This window comes from Drosophila arizonae, chromosome X (assembly GCF_054131065.1).
Source record: "Drosophila arizonae isolate 15081-1271.41 chromosome X, UAZ_ARI_1.0, whole genome shotgun sequence".
Classification (NCBI taxonomy): domain Eukaryota; kingdom Metazoa; phylum Arthropoda; class Insecta; order Diptera; family Drosophilidae; genus Drosophila; species Drosophila arizonae.
In genome coordinates this window covers 32,183,409-32,199,146 of record NC_142927.1, presented here as the reverse complement: position 1 = coordinate 32,199,146, position 15,738 = coordinate 32,183,409, and the positions used below count along the sequence as shown (strand labels likewise).

The window sequence follows — 15,738 nt, the reverse complement described above, 5'->3', positions numbered from 1 at the left end:
GTATATACGGTCATTTAAAAAAAAAATTCAAGTCTCTAGCTCTTATATCTTCGGAAATCGACGCGTTCAAACATACGGACAGACGGACGGACGGACAGACGGACAGACGGACAGCCGGACAGACAGACAGACGGACAGGGCCAAATCGACTCAGCTCGTCGCCCTGATCAAGAATATACATACTTTGTGGGGTCTGCCACGCCTCCTTCTGCCTGTTACATACATTTCAACAAAAACATTATACCCTGATTTCCCATTGAAAATGGGTTCAGGGTATAAAAACAAATTCAGTGGCTCAGTTCAGTGAACCATTCATTTTAGCTCACTCACTCATGAGCTACTCAAGTCTAATTCAAAGCTCGAACGCGTAAGTAAATTGTAAAAATTTTAATTTAAGTTATTTAATTTTGGATTTTTCCCTGAGAAGTACTTAGTATCAATGCAATAATAATATTAATATTATATTTGTTCAAAATTTTCGGTTAAGGTTATTTAAATACTTTTAAGTTTGAATATTATTTTTATTTCTTTTTTATCTTATATCACATTCCATTACATATTTACCTATTACTGCTGTGAAAATTATGAATGAATCTATTTTTAAGTTGCTTCAAATATTGGTTTTTGTTTTCGTTTTATATAAATATACAACAGTTATAAATAATAGCTGTAAATGAAGCCAGAAACATTTTTAGGACCGTTCTATATATGCAGACTTTAAGAAAAATGAAGTAAATTGTAATTATTTTAAATTTTCGATAGTATTGTCGATAGTATCGATGGTTTTTCACTATCCGATGTGAAAAAAATCGATGGCCTTACTATCGATAGTTTTGCATCCCTAATGACCCCCCCCATACACTCAATCACAAAGCTAAATAAAAGCTAAACCATCAAAGCTTCATCTTTCAAATTTTTTTTTGTATTATACTTCATCTATTTCTCTTTAAAATAAAAATTAAAAAAAACAATGGCTACTGTAGCAATAGGGAATAATTTTTAATAATTTTTGTTGTAAAATGTACAAAAAACATGTAAACAAAATTTGGTCATCAGATTATTTAAGTTAATGACCAAAAATAACGTCTGTATTTTAAATATTATTATTTTTAAGTAATATTAGTAGTGCGTAGTGCCGATTTTATTTAAAATGGGAATGGAATTATAAAGTTGTTCAATATTATTCAACGTTGACCAAGCGTGTTCAGTACCTTCGATTAACTCTGTCTTTGTACTATAATGCTTTTCGGACTCATATACTTTCCTGATCTACCATTCCCAGACGTTTCCAATGATATCAAGGTCGAGTGAGTATGGTGGCCACTCCATGAGATCAATTTTTTGGCCCTGAATCCAGGACTTCACGGATCGGGCGGTCTGATTTGGAGCATTATCATGCTGGAAAATCTAATGCCGGTTTTCAGACAGGTTATAGACATGCGTAACTGCAGTTTTAAACATGATGTTATAGTCCTATGCGTTCATGCGCGATGTCAAAAATTGAAGCTTGCAAGTGCTGTAGTAAGATATTGATACCTACACCGGCTTGGAAACCGTTCCAAATAATGTTCTTTTATGAGTAAGTCATGGATATAATAATTATAGCCATCAGTTCCTTCCAAATTCAATTTTTCTCATCAGAAAAGACAACATGCTGCCATTGGGTAGACCACGTCATGTTCGCCCGGCCAAAATTAATGCGTATTTCTTTTCTCAGCATATAGACTGGTGTCTTTTTATACCCTGAACCCATTTTCAATGGGAAATCAGGGTATAATGGTTTTGTTGAAATGTATGTAACAGGCAGAAGGAGGCGTGGCAGACCCCACAAAGTATATATATTCTTGATCAGGGCGACGAGCTGAGTTGATTTGGCCCTGTCCGTCTGTCTGTCCGTCTGTCCGTCCGTCCGTCTGTCCGTATGTATGAACGCGTCGATTTCAGAAGATATAAGAGCTAGAGACTCCAAATTTTTTTTTAAATGTCCGTAATTACAGCGCGCATATCAAGTTTATCATTAAAAATCGATAACTCATCCCGATATTTTTTTATCGATAAAAAAAACTTATCGAAAACCAGTTATAAAATTATATCTTCTACACCTTTATTGCTAGAGTCTCCAAATTTTTAATGTATGCTTACATGCAATTTATACAATTTCGGTTTTTGTTAAAATGTACCCCCACCTCAAAATTCACCCCCTCACCATCACTTTTGTAAAAAGCGTATTTCAAATACTAGAGACTTGTGCTTTGGCAATTACATGCATATCTATGTTATAATTATAATCTGAAAGTTTCATGAAGATCGTACGTCCACAAAAAATGTTATCAAACAATTAAATTCTCATAGTAAGCACACACTGCCGCCCATGCGTGTTTATGCTTGTGTGTGTAAATGTTTGTGTGTGTGTGTGTGTGTGTGTGTGTGTGTGTGCGTGTTTCTTGTGTAACTTGAAAGACGCGAAAAATTATGGAAATAGCTATTACTCCAAGGGTTCAGGGGATCTCGTAGTCGAGCAGTCTCGACTAGAGCTTTCTTACTTGTTTTAATTGTTATACCCTGAACCCATTGAAAATGGGAAATCAGGGTATAATGGTTTTGTTAAAAGTATGTAACAAAGAGGCGTGGCAGAGCCCACAAAGTATATATATATTCTTGATCAGGGCGACGAGCTGAGTCGATTTGACCCTGTCCGTCTGTCTGTCCGTCCGTCTGCCCGTATGTATGAACGCGTCGATCTCAGAAGATAAGAGACTTGAAATTTTTTTCCTAGGTCCGTATATATCACGCGCATATCAAGTTTTTCTTTTTATATCGATAACTAATCTCAACATTTTATTATCGATCAAAAACCTTATCGAAAGCTAGTTATTTAATTATATCTCCTACACCTTTAGAGCTAGAGCTTGTAAATTTTAAATGTAGACTTATATGTATTTTATATAATTTCGATTTTTTTTGTAATTTACCCCCCACCCCTATATCCACCCCTCACCAACCTCTTTGTAAAAGACGTATTTCAAGCACTAGAGACGTGTGCTTTGGAATGTACATTTTTATCATATGATTACGCCCTGAAAGTTTCATTAAGATTGTACGTCTAGAAATTAAATTATTCAATAAATAAATTCTTATAATGTTGCCCACACTACAGCGCAGCCCAAGCGCAGTCGCTGCTTACTGCGCAGTTAGCAGGGCGCATTCTAATACGTGCGTGTGTATGTATGTGTGCCGAAAAGAAGTGCAGACTGATTAGAATATCAGATTAGAGGGTTCAGGGTATCTCCTAGTCGAGCAGTCTCAACTAGAGTCTTCTTACTTGTTTTTGTATAATTTAACAAATTCTCTTTTCTATTTGGTTATATTTTTGTTTCATTAAAAAAACGTTTCAAAATACTTGAAAAATTGCTATAAAGTTTAAAAACCTTTCTGTGCCAATAATTTAGTTCGTCACTGTATGTATATGAATACATCCTTATATTTAATTGTAATTATATTCATGATTGCCTGACTTATACTTTTCCACACTGCCTATTTTTCCCAACATATGTGTATAACATTTCTTTCATCAATATTTAATGTTATTATGTCCACAAAATTAAATTGAGCTATATGGATGTTTTTAACATTCTTCATCAGTAACTTATTTCTTTCGTCTGACCACTGTGTCTTTAGTAGGAAACAAACAAAAACCCTTTCGAAATTTGCGCATTATGCGCTGGAATCGCATGCAGGATTTGAGCTCTTTTTAATACTTCCGAGTAACAGCACGAGTGTACGTTTGTTGCAAAAAACTACCTTATCTGCGTTGTTTTTCTAAACAAAATTCTTGACTTGTCTCTACACAAACTTTTTCAAGTTTTCTTTTTGTCCATATGACTATTTTTTTATCGAAACAATAGAAAACCGGGACATTTTCGTGTCACGTCGGGACACCGGAACATTACCTCTAAAAGCGGGACATGTATATATCTATATATATATATATCTATATATTCTATATATATATATATATATATATATATATATATATATATATATATATATATATATATATATATATATATATATTGTAAATTTAATGTTTTATATTTTTATATTTATAAAACAGATTCCTATTTGAAACAATTGTTTTTATGAATTGTTAATACAAAATAAAAGGTACTTAAATACAAGCGCGCATCTTCAATTCGTACCATAAATCGGTCAACCAATTCTAAGTTGAGGTAGACACACGCCAATGTTCACGTCCCATGCCTACACACATGCACATACATATACGCACATGTAAAGGCACACAGGCATACAAATGCATCTACAAGTGATATCCCATAATTTATCAGCATCGCGTACCCTGTGTACACACAATCCCACAAATAACACCGAAAACGCAAATATTTTATAGGAGCTTGGCAAACGGTTTCAAAAGTTCGGTATACTCTTCACACAGAAGGGGAGGCATGGGCTCTTGCTGCGAAGAAGCTGCTGCTTGTGCTCACATGCATACGTACACTGAGCATAGTGGAACCTTTTGTTCAACAGTCGACTATCTCGGTCGAGCGCATGGAGTGAAATGATTCTGCTTTCGTATATTTTCGTAGCCCGAACCCAAAAAGTGAGGAGCCGAACAAATACGAAGTTGTGTGGGACGCAACGCTCGAAAAAAAAGTGTGCAAAACGCTTTACACTACATGTCCGGTCTATGTGTTCTGTGGTTAGTGACTATAGGTAATTGTGAATGATTTTTCATTTTTAAAAATTTGTCAAATATTCAATATAATATGTAGATCATATGCTGAAAGTTTCATTAAAGTCCGCTAAATCAAAAACTAACAAGTAAGAAAGCTCTAGTCGAGACTGCTCGACTACGAGATCCCCTGAGCCCTTGGATAGCTATTTCAATAATTTTTCGCGTCTTTCAGCTTACACAAGAAACACGCACACACACACACACACACACACACACGGTGTTCGAGTTGCGTTTTCACGGAGTGCGGTCGATGTCATCGTGATCCATCGTAGAGAATAGCTTGAACTGTGTTTTCCCCTGTGAAAGTGGAAAGAACTGAAGTCAACGTGTTTGCTGTGGGCGCGGCGTACCCAGTGACCTCAAAAAAACTACCAGAGACTTACTGCGCGGCGGTTCGTGGAATTCCCAAGCGGTATAATTCGTTGGTGCAAGAGAGGGGGGGCGATAGCGTCAGTGTGTTGGCGTCAGGGCTTCCTTCCTTTCCTTGTCTTTTGTGGGCGCGTAAATTTTGTTACTTTAGGCGTCACACTTGCGCAATAAGAAAAATCAGGTGCATTCACTCTAACAGCTGTTAGTAGTGCTGGAAATTGCATCGGGCAATCAGCTGCTCACTAACGTTGGTGAGTTGCTAAGCTTTAGCAAAGACAGCAACCTAGCTGCTGGAGTGAAGTAGCAGTTATTAAAAGTAGTGCATACTTTCGGGCTCTCGCTGTAGTCAAGTTGATTTAAGTTACTGCGGGTTGTAAACTCAGATTATATTAGTAGCCATTGCCCACTACAGGCTTCACGCCGTGGTAGTCGGAGCAGAAATGGATGCCATGATGGAGGACGAGCTGCAAGCTTTTGCTTGCCTCCTCGTTGCAGCGATCGCCGCAGCAACAACAGAGAGCGTTGGCGCAGCCGTCGACTTCTAACCAGGCTCCAGTGGCTGAGTGCCAGGCACCCAAGTCACTAAAAGAAGCGTTAGCTCAAATAGGAGCTACACTAGAGGGTTTGTCTGCCTTATTTGGGGGTCAGCGGCATATAAATGCCTTAATGAGAGAGGAGCTGGCTAGGCTGGTCAGCCTTCACAAGACGTTCGGTTAAAAACTGTGAGGTGCAGACCACGCCACTCAAAAAAGTAGGCGAAAACGTTAAGGCAGCGAGCATTAGTGCTACAGTAGGTAGCAATACTCCCAAGCGGTCGAGGGAAGTTGCCTCCGAACAGAGGAAAACTCCCTCAAAAAAGCCGAGGCCCAATAGAAGTGCAGCGAACCCAAAAGAACCAATGGCTCTACGGGCTACAGCTGAAACTGAAACTTCAAACCAGGCCGCTCGACAGACAAACCAGAGCAGCTGGACATTCGTCAAAGGCCGAAAGCCTATGCAATAACGTCCCAGGACTGACGCGATTGCGATTTCAGGCGTAGGGGGTTGCAGCTATGCGGACATGTTTCGTGTAGTTAAAAGCGACCCAAATTTGAAGCATCTGAGCAGCGACGTTCAAGGCATTAGGAAGACAGCTAAGGGGGACCTTCTATTGCAACTGAGTAGGAAGCCGGAGCATAGCGCTGAGGCTCTGCACGAAGCTGTAGGCAAGGCCTTGGGAGACCGAGCGGTAGTTAAAACACTTACCGAATCGGCTCAAGTTGAGATTCGCGATCTAGATGAGTTAGCGACCAAAGAGGATATCTTGGAGGCAATTAGGGTGGAGTTGAAGGATAGCTCACTCCCCATTGAGGCTATCAAATCGCTTCGGCCAGCTTTTGGTGGACAGCAAAGAGCTACGGTTGCTCTTCCAATTGGGAAAGCTAAAACTCTGCTCGAGCTGTCCAAAATTAGAATAGGATGGGTAGTTTGCCGTATCCGAGCCGTGGAGCAGCCTAAACGCTGTTTCAAGTGCCTCGATTACGGTCATATGGCAGCAAACTGCGGCAGCGACTGTGACTTAAAGGGCGCCTGTTTCAGGTGTGGAGAGATGGGTCACAGTGCCAAAGCATGCACCAAGCCACCAAAATGTAGCCTCTGCATCCGGAAAGGTGAAAAGCAGACGGACCATTCAGCAGGCAGCTTCAAGTGCCCATCTTACCGTGAAGCTGCTCGTAAAATGAAATGTTAAGGTTTTTGCAGCTTAACTTAAATCATTGTGTTGCTGCCCAAGATCTTCTAGAGCAGACCATTAGGGAAAAATGTATAGATGTAGCTTTTCTCAGTGAGCCTCACCACTGTAGAACCAGCTGCCCTAGGACATGGTCAACAGACGTTAATGGCAAAGCTGCGTTGTGGGTATGCGGCAACTCAACGAACGTACTTTCGAATGTTAAGTCATTCAATGGGTTCGTACGTGGCCGATATGGTAGCTTGTGGCTTTACAGTTGCTATCTGGCCCCCAGCATGCAGCTCAGTGAATTCACGACGGTGCTCGACGAGCTTGCCGAGGATGCCAGGGGTCGGAAGGCCATTATAGCTGGAGATTTTAACTCCTGGGCGCTAGAATGGGGTAGCCCAACAACAAATGCCAGAGGTCGTATCCTACTGGAGATCTTCGCGACACTAGATGTTGCACTGCTCAACACTGGCCATGAGTACACCTTCAGTCGGGCGGGATACGGGTCTGTTATCGACATTACTTTTGTCACTTCATCCCTCTTTCGGGGAGCAACATGGAGCCATTGCGATAGCTATACAGGCAGCGATCATACGGCACTTCTGTTCACAATAGGTGAGCCACCTGCCAGGGCGTCAACATTGTGGAGGGAGTCGTATCGGCTAGACACTTTTGATCCCGCGGTCTTTTCAGAGGCCATTCAGTCTCTGAGGCCAGAGCATGCCAAATGGTAGCCCAAATACAGTGTGCCTGCAATAGCAGCATGTTACGTCGCAAGCAGTTCACGCGACAACATGAGCCTACGTATTGGTGGAATACGCAAATAGGTGACATTCGTCGCAAATGCATCCAGGCGAGAAGAAGCTACCAACGGGCTCGCGGTAGGTCAACGTTTTTTGAGAAACAGTTAGCTTACCAGGCAGCTAGAAGACAGCTGAAGAAGGCCATTCGGGCAAGCAAAAGAGAATGTTTTTTACAGTTGTGCGACTCAGCCGAATATGACCCTTGGGGCAGGGCATATAAGATAATAGTTAAAAGACTATACGCAGGTAGACAGGTGCAGCCTACGGATCGTCTGGAGCTTAAATCGATTGTGGAAACACTCTTTCCAGAAAGTTTAAGCTCCATTCACGCCCCTGAGTCCGAGTCTGCTGATCAGGGCTCAACGAGCACTGAAATTGTTTTAGTTACAGAGGAAGAAATATCAGTAGTTCTCCGAGGTCTTAGAACCAACACAGCTCCAGGGCCGGACGGGATCCCAAATCGTGCGCTAAAGCTAGCCCTCGCCTTGCACCCAAGTACGTTCGCCGAATTATTTAATGAATGCCTGATCCAAGAGACGTTCCCGGCAAAATGGAAAGCCCAGAATCTGGTATTGCTACACAAGGCTGGCAAACCACTAGATGAGCCATCTTCGTACAGACCGATCTGTCTCTTAGACACCATGGGAAAGGTGTTTGAGAAACTGATCTGCTCTAGGTTGGAGACTGCGATTGCAAGCGCCGGAGGCCTGTCACCAAACCAATTTGGATTCCGGAAGGCCCGGTCAACAACGGACGCGCTTAACAAAGTTGTCGGTCTGGCCACTTCCGCTATTCAAGGCACCAGATGGAGGCACGGGACGAAGGAATACTGCATCATCGCGACCCTGGATGTAAGGAATGCCTTCAATACAGCTAGTTGGGATATGATACTGAATGCGCTGTCACAATATAATATCCCTAAATATCTAAGAGAGATAATAAAGAGCTACTTCAGAGGAAGAACACTGGTATACAACACGAGTGAGGGTCCCCAAACTCATACAGTGTCAGCTGGAGTACCCCAAGGCTCAGTGCTGGGGCCTCTCCTATGGAACATCATGTACGACGGCGTACTGGGCTTGGAACTACCAGCAGGCGCGCACACCATTGGCTTTGCTGATGATGTAGCTGTCGTAGGCATAGGAAAGGAGCTCAAAGATACAGAGGATATGTGCAGCGAAAGTATCAATCGCATACGAAGCTGGTTGACAGGAGCTGGGCTCGAGCTTGCGGCACACAAGACCGAAGTTGTACTAGTCAGCAGTCGCAAAAGAGTGGAAACTGCCAATATAAAGATCGGCAGCGTCACCATTGCGTCCAAGAGGGCGATAAGATATCTTGGTGTCATGATAGACACAAGATTAACTTTCCGCGAGCACTTAGAATTTGTGCATAAAAAGGCAGCTGATTCTTGTAGAGCTCTCTCGAGAATCATGCTTAACACGCGGGGACCTAAACAGCAACGACGTCTCCTCCAAATGAGCGTCACTAGGTCTGTCATCCTCTATGCTGCGCCAATATGGGCAAGAGCGATGGCAACGCCGAGCTACAGCCGAGGCATTTGCGCGATCTACAGGCTGAGCACAATCAGAGTCAGCTGCGCTTTCAGGACTATCTCCGATGACGCGGCGCTCGTCATAGCCGGTATGGTGCCACTGGAGTATTTGGTCGCCGAAGCCGTGGAGCGGAATTCGCACGGGCCTACGCGACTCAACGCTGTCAGGGCGAACAGCATCGCACGATGGCAAAGAAGGTGGAATAGCTCAGCTAAAGGGCGGTGGACGCACAAGCTCATCCCGGAGCTTGAACCATGGGTTAACCGCAAACATGGCGAGGTTAACTTCTACCTTACGCAGATCCTCTCGGGTCATGGATGGTTTCGGAGCTATTTGAAGCGCTTTGGCCACGAGGAATCTGACGAGTGCCCCTGGTGCGAGCGAGGGCATGTGGAAGACGCCAACCACATTCTTTTCGAATGTGGACGGTTCCTGGAGGAGAGGCGTCGTCTGGAAGAGGCAGTGGGCCGCTCCATCAGAGCGGACAACTTAGTCAACGCCATGCTGGAATCGGAGGAAGCTTGGGAACTAACAAGCACCTTCGCGGCCACGGTGATGATGGAGCTCCGCAGAGTCGAGCGATCGAGAAGATGAGCTGTCCCAGGCTAAGGTAGCGCATAGTGCTTGCGAAGCAATGCTTTACGGCCGTCCCGCATCACCGCGCGCTATCCTAGCCACCACGCAACTTGCAATTTGTTATATATAATTTTGTCAATAAATGAATATAAAAAAAAAAAAAAAATAAAAAATAAAAATAAAAACACACACACACACACACACAAGCACCCACGCATAAACACGCATGGGCTGCAGTGTGCGCTTACTATGATAACTTATTTATACATAATATGCGTGCACTTGCCAAAGCACAAAGCACAGTCTCTAGTATTTAAAATACGTCTTTTACAAATATGTGGGTAGATATAGAGGTGAGGAGTAAATTTTAACAAAAACCGAATGTATAAAATGCATATATACATTTAAAATTTGGAGACTAGCCCCAAAGATGTAGGAGATATAATTATACGCTGAACCCATTTTCAATGGGAAATCAGGGTATAATGGTTTTGTTGAAATGTATGTAACAGGCAGAAGGAGGCGTGGCAGACCCCACAAAGTATATATATTCTTGATCAGGGCGACGAGCTGAGTTGATTTGGCCCTGTCCGTCTGTCTGCCTGTCCGTCTGTCCGTCCGTCTGTCAAATTTTTTTAAAATGTCCGTAATTACAGCGCGCATATCAAGTTTATCATTAAAAATCGATAACTCATCCCGATATTTTTTTATCGATAAAAAACCTTATCGAAAACCAGTTATAAAATTATATCTTCTACACCTTTATTGCTAGAGTCTCCAAATTTTTAATGTATGCTTATATGCAATTTATACAATTTCGGTTTTTGTTAAAATTCACCCCCTCACCCTCACTTTTGTAAAAAGCGTATTTCAAATACTAGAGACTTGTGCTTTGGCAATTACATGTATATTCATGTTATAATCATAATCTGAAAGTTTCATGAAGATCGTACGTCTATAAAAAAAAGTTATTAAACAATTAAGTTCTCATAGTAAATGCATACTGCAGTCCATGCGTGTTTATGCGTGGGTGCTTGTGTGTGTATGTGTTTGTGTATGTGTGTGTATGTATGCCTGTATGTGCGTGCGTGTGTGTGTGTGTGTGTGTGTGCGTGTTTCTTGTGTAAGCTGAAAGACGCGAAAAATTATTGAAATAGCTATTACTCCAAGAGTTCACGGGATCACGTAGTCGAGTAGTAAAGGTGTAGAAGATATAATTTTATAACTGGTTTTCGATAAGTTTTTTTATCGATAAAAAAAGATCGGGATGAGTTATCGATTTTTAATGATAAACTTGATATGCGCGCTGTAATTACGGACATTTTAGAAAAAAATTTGAAGTCTCTAGCTCTTATATCGACGCGTTCATACATACGGACAGACGGACGGACGGACAGACGGACAGGCAGACAGACGGACAGGGCCAAATCAACTCAGCTCGTCGCCCTGATCAAGAATATATATACTTTGTGGGGTCTGCCACGCCTCCTTCTGCCTGTTACATACATTTCAACAAAACCATTATACCCTGATTTCCCATTGAAAATGGGTTCAGGGTATAAAAATACAACACAAAGTAATAAATATGTCACCCCTTAGTTACAGCGACCAATGCAGCGACCAATATGTAAATGTAACGTGAGCCTGGGCCCAGCGATCTAAAAAAGGGATACTTGAGTAAACATCTGTGCACTTGTTTGTATGAGAAAATGCACCCTTCCAGTGACTGGAAGTAGTTTTAAGAGTCTCTGTTAGGTATATAAGAACTAGGATTTTAAGCAATAAACAGTTCAGTTTCAATCTTGAATTCGGCTAATGTGAAGTTGTTTCATTTAACGCTCTAACATTTTGGTCCTTCGGCGTTCTCTATGTTTTCCTCCACCCGTGGTAAGAGACGCAGAGAAAGGAACCAGCGTCTTAATGCTGATAGTTAAAAAAAAAACTCAGCTTAGGACAAAATATAGTATATTACTCTGTTTTCCCCCGCCATTGGTAAGAGAGAGAGTATATACATATATAGACTGAAAAATGGTGCTCAAATTTAAATAAGAAAATTTGTAGTGCTGGTGGGTCTGCATTCCCAAAAAGTGGATCAGACAAAATAAAATAAAAAATCCGAAGAGTTCGGTTCTCTCGCGTGAAGTGCGGAGAGGCAGAATACTGCCAAAGGGTTTCTGTTCTCTATCTCAAAAGAGAGACAGATTAAAACTACATCAAGAAACAGCAAAATATGACGAAAGAGAGCGGCTCATCAAAACCGTCAGAGGCCAACGGGAAGACGTATCGCACAAAGATTTTCAGGCGCCCCCTTCAGAGAAGACTGGATCAACAGGAGGACAGCGCGGATAAGATAAAGATAAGTCGTAGTTTAATTTTTCTGTCAGAAAAAGTTATAAAGCTTTTGGAAATGCAATCGGACTTAGTGTCCAGATTGAAAAAATTAGACTCATCTGAAGAAATTAGGCCACCGAGCGAAATTTTGGGAGAGCTAGAAAAAATAAAAGAAGAGTTAGAAAATAATCATACCTTATTGTTAAAAGTAGGGGTAATAGACCATGCATACTTTAACAATAAGGAATTTGATAAAGCAATGAAAAGCATAAAAGATTTGAAATTAGAAATGATGAGGGCTGAGAAAGAAGAAGATAAAGAAGATGTGAAGCAGGTTAGAGCAGTTACAGTTCACAAAAGCTCGGAAGAAGAAGTAGAGTTTGAAAGCAAAGTCGAACAGCTAAAACTATATTTAGTAGAAGTATATGAGGACATTGCAAAAGGAAACGTAGGAATCTTCGATATTCGAAAAAACAAAATTAAATTTTTATGGAATAAGGTTTCAAAGCTAGTTCAGGAGCTAAAAAATAAATATGTGTCAAACAAAATGTTTGACGAAGAGGTTAATGAGTTAGAATTTGATGTGCAAAATGCAATCAGTGCGTTAGAGGAGAAAAATAGTACCCCAATTCAACCAAAAATCCAAGAAAAGATGGATAACCTTCCGGGTCTACCAAAAATTCAATTCCCAATATTTTTTGGAAATACCAAAGATTGGGATTTACTCGCTGAGTTATTTGGCGACCTTATTGATAGAAGAGAAGATTTAACTCCTTCTATCAAATTCAGTTATTTAAAATCCTCATTACGAGGAGAAGCAAAGAGCATGGTTGCTCATTTGTTAACGGGGTCCGCAGATAATTATACTACCGCTTGGGAATTACTTACCAAGCGATATGAAAATAAAAGGAACATTTTTTCGGAACAATTGAACCGAATAATGGACCTTCCGAATTTAATTATTGACTCGTCCAAAAGTATTAATTATTTTATTGATACAATTAATGAGTCAATACATATAATTAAAAGTAAGGCTCAACTTTCAGAAGAAGTTGATAAAATCTTTGCGCATATAATACTAAGGAAATTTAGTAAAGAGGCACTTCAATTATACGAAAGCCAAATAAAAAAGACAAAAGAAATACAATTACTGACTGACGTAATGGACTACTTAGATCAGCGACATTGTTCATTATCCGCTTCAAATAAGGAGGAAAAGAAAATACTTCACTCTGGTTACAATTGTCCTATATGCAAAGTTGTAGGTCATAGTACCACGTAATGCACGAAATTTAAGGCAATGGTCCCAAGAGAAAGATTGGATGCTGCAAAAAAGATACAGTTATGTTTGAGGTGTTTAAGACACACGAATACTAATAAGTGTATGAGTAACATGAATTGTTACTTTTGTAAGAAGCCTCTTCATACAATGTTACATATAAATGCAGAAAAAGTTAATACAGTAGTAGCAAATGAAGAGGCCTTATTAGCCACAGCGATAATTAAAGTTAAAGCAATAAAGGGGAATTATATTAACTTAAGAGCCTTAATAGATAGTGGATCTCAAAAAACAATTATATCTGAGGAGGCCGCACAGTTGCTAAATTTACCCAGAACCAAAAATGAGACAGAAATAAGTGGTGTCTCATCAGAAAATACTTGTAGATCGAAACACAAAGTTAAGCTAATAATACAACCTAGAGAGCCAAATAAAGAACAGCTTAGGGTTGAAGCCATCATATTATCAAAGTTAATGAAAGCTCTCCCAGTTAGCAAAGCAAATATAGACATAGCTCAATGGCACAATTTCACTTTAGCTGATCCGCAATTTTATAAACCAGGTCGTGTAGATATAATAATAGGTGCAGACTTATATCCACACGTACTAAAGGATGGGATAGTAAAAATAGATGGATTACCTGGGCAAAATACAGAATTTGGTTAGATTGTATCAGGTTGTACAAAATCGAAAGGTAAAACAACGATAGTAGCGACAAGTATTGCAATAGAAGACCTAGATCGGTTCTGGGAATTGAAAAACGAAGAAGAAGAAGATGTCAAAGAGATAGAATTTTGTGAGAAAAATTTTCTGAATACAACAAGAATTAATTCAAGGGGTCGATATGTTGTTACAATTCCGTTCAAAGAAGAAAATGAATTAGGAGAATCAAAGCCACAAGCTATAGCTCGGTTTCTTAGCTTAGAGAAAAAGCTGCAAAAAAATGAAAAATTAAGAACAGACTACACAAATTTAATGAATGAATACTTGCAGTTAGGACATATGATATCTACAAAGAAAGAAGGAAAATATTATTTACCACATCAGGCAGTGTTAAGAGATAGTAGTCTGACAACGAAGCTAAGGGTAGTTTTTGACGCATCTGCAAAAACAACAAATAAGAAAAGTCTAAATGACATTATGTGGACCGGACCAAGAGTTCAAAAAGATATATTTGACATTATATTAAAATGGCGACGCTGGGAAAATGTAGTATCAGCAGATATAGAAAAAATGTATAGGCAAATAAAAATAGCAAAACATGACCAGGATTTTCAATATATTGTCTGGAGAGATTCTCCAAGTAAAAAACAAGTAAGAAAGCTCTAGTCGAGACTACTCGACTACGAGATCCCCTGAACCCTTGGAATAATAGCTATTTCAATAATTTTTCGCGTCTTTCAGCTTACACAAGAAACACGCACACACTCACACACACACACACACACACGCACGCACGCACGCACACACAGGCATACATACACACACACACATACACACACACACACACACACACACACACACACACACACACACACACACATACACATACATACACATACATACACATACACATACACAAACAATTACATACATATACACACACAAGCATAAACCCGAATGGGCGGCAGTGAGCGCTTACTATGAGAACTTAATTGCTTAATAACTTTTTTTGTGGACGTACGATCTTCATGAAACTTTCAGATTATGATTATAACATGGATATGAATAATTGCATAATTGCTAAGGCACAAGTCTCTAGTATTTGAAATACGCTTTTTACAAAAGTGAGGGTGAGGGGGTGAATTTAGAGGTGGGGGTACATTTTAACAAAAACCGAAATTGTATAAATTGCATATAAGCATACATTAAAAATTTGGAGACTCTAGCAATAAAGGTGTAGAAGATATAATTTTATAACTAGTTTTCGATAAGGGGTTTTATCGATAAAAAAGATCGGGATGAGTTATCGATTTTTAATGATAAACTCGATATCCGCGCAGTAATTACGAACATTTTAGAAAAAAATTTGAAGTCTCTAGCTCTTATATCTTCGGAAATCGACGCGTTCAAACATACGGACAGACGGGCAGACAGACAGACGGACAGGGCCAAATCAACTCAGCTCGTCGCCCTGATCAAGAATATATATACTTTGTGGGGTCTGCCACGCCTCCTTCTGCCTGTTACATACATTTCAACAAAACCATTATACCCTGATTTCCCATTGAAAATGGGTTCAGGGTATAACAATGGAGTGAGAAACAGACATCAATAATAGATTCCACAGTAAATGTACTCAAAAGAACCACGGAGGAAATCAATATTCATTTCAATGACATGAATATACGTAT

The 15,738-nt window shown here is 40.2% G+C and overlaps 1 protein-coding gene across 7 annotated transcripts in view; it reads right to left on the bottom strand.

Annotated features, from left to right (window-relative positions):
• Positions 1–15,738, bottom strand: part of LOC108620592 (uncharacterized) — a 61,764-nt gene that overhangs the window by 39,785 nt on the left and 6,241 nt on the right. The window contains exon 1 of one of the 7 annotated variants that reach the window (XM_089474063.1): positions 5,137–5,317. The exons of the other annotated variants lie outside the window; for them this stretch is intronic. The gene's annotated coding sequence lies outside the window, so the exon portion shown is untranslated. Of the gene's footprint in view, positions 1–5,136; positions 5,318–15,738 lie in introns of those variants that run through there. 7 annotated transcript variants of the gene reach the window in all.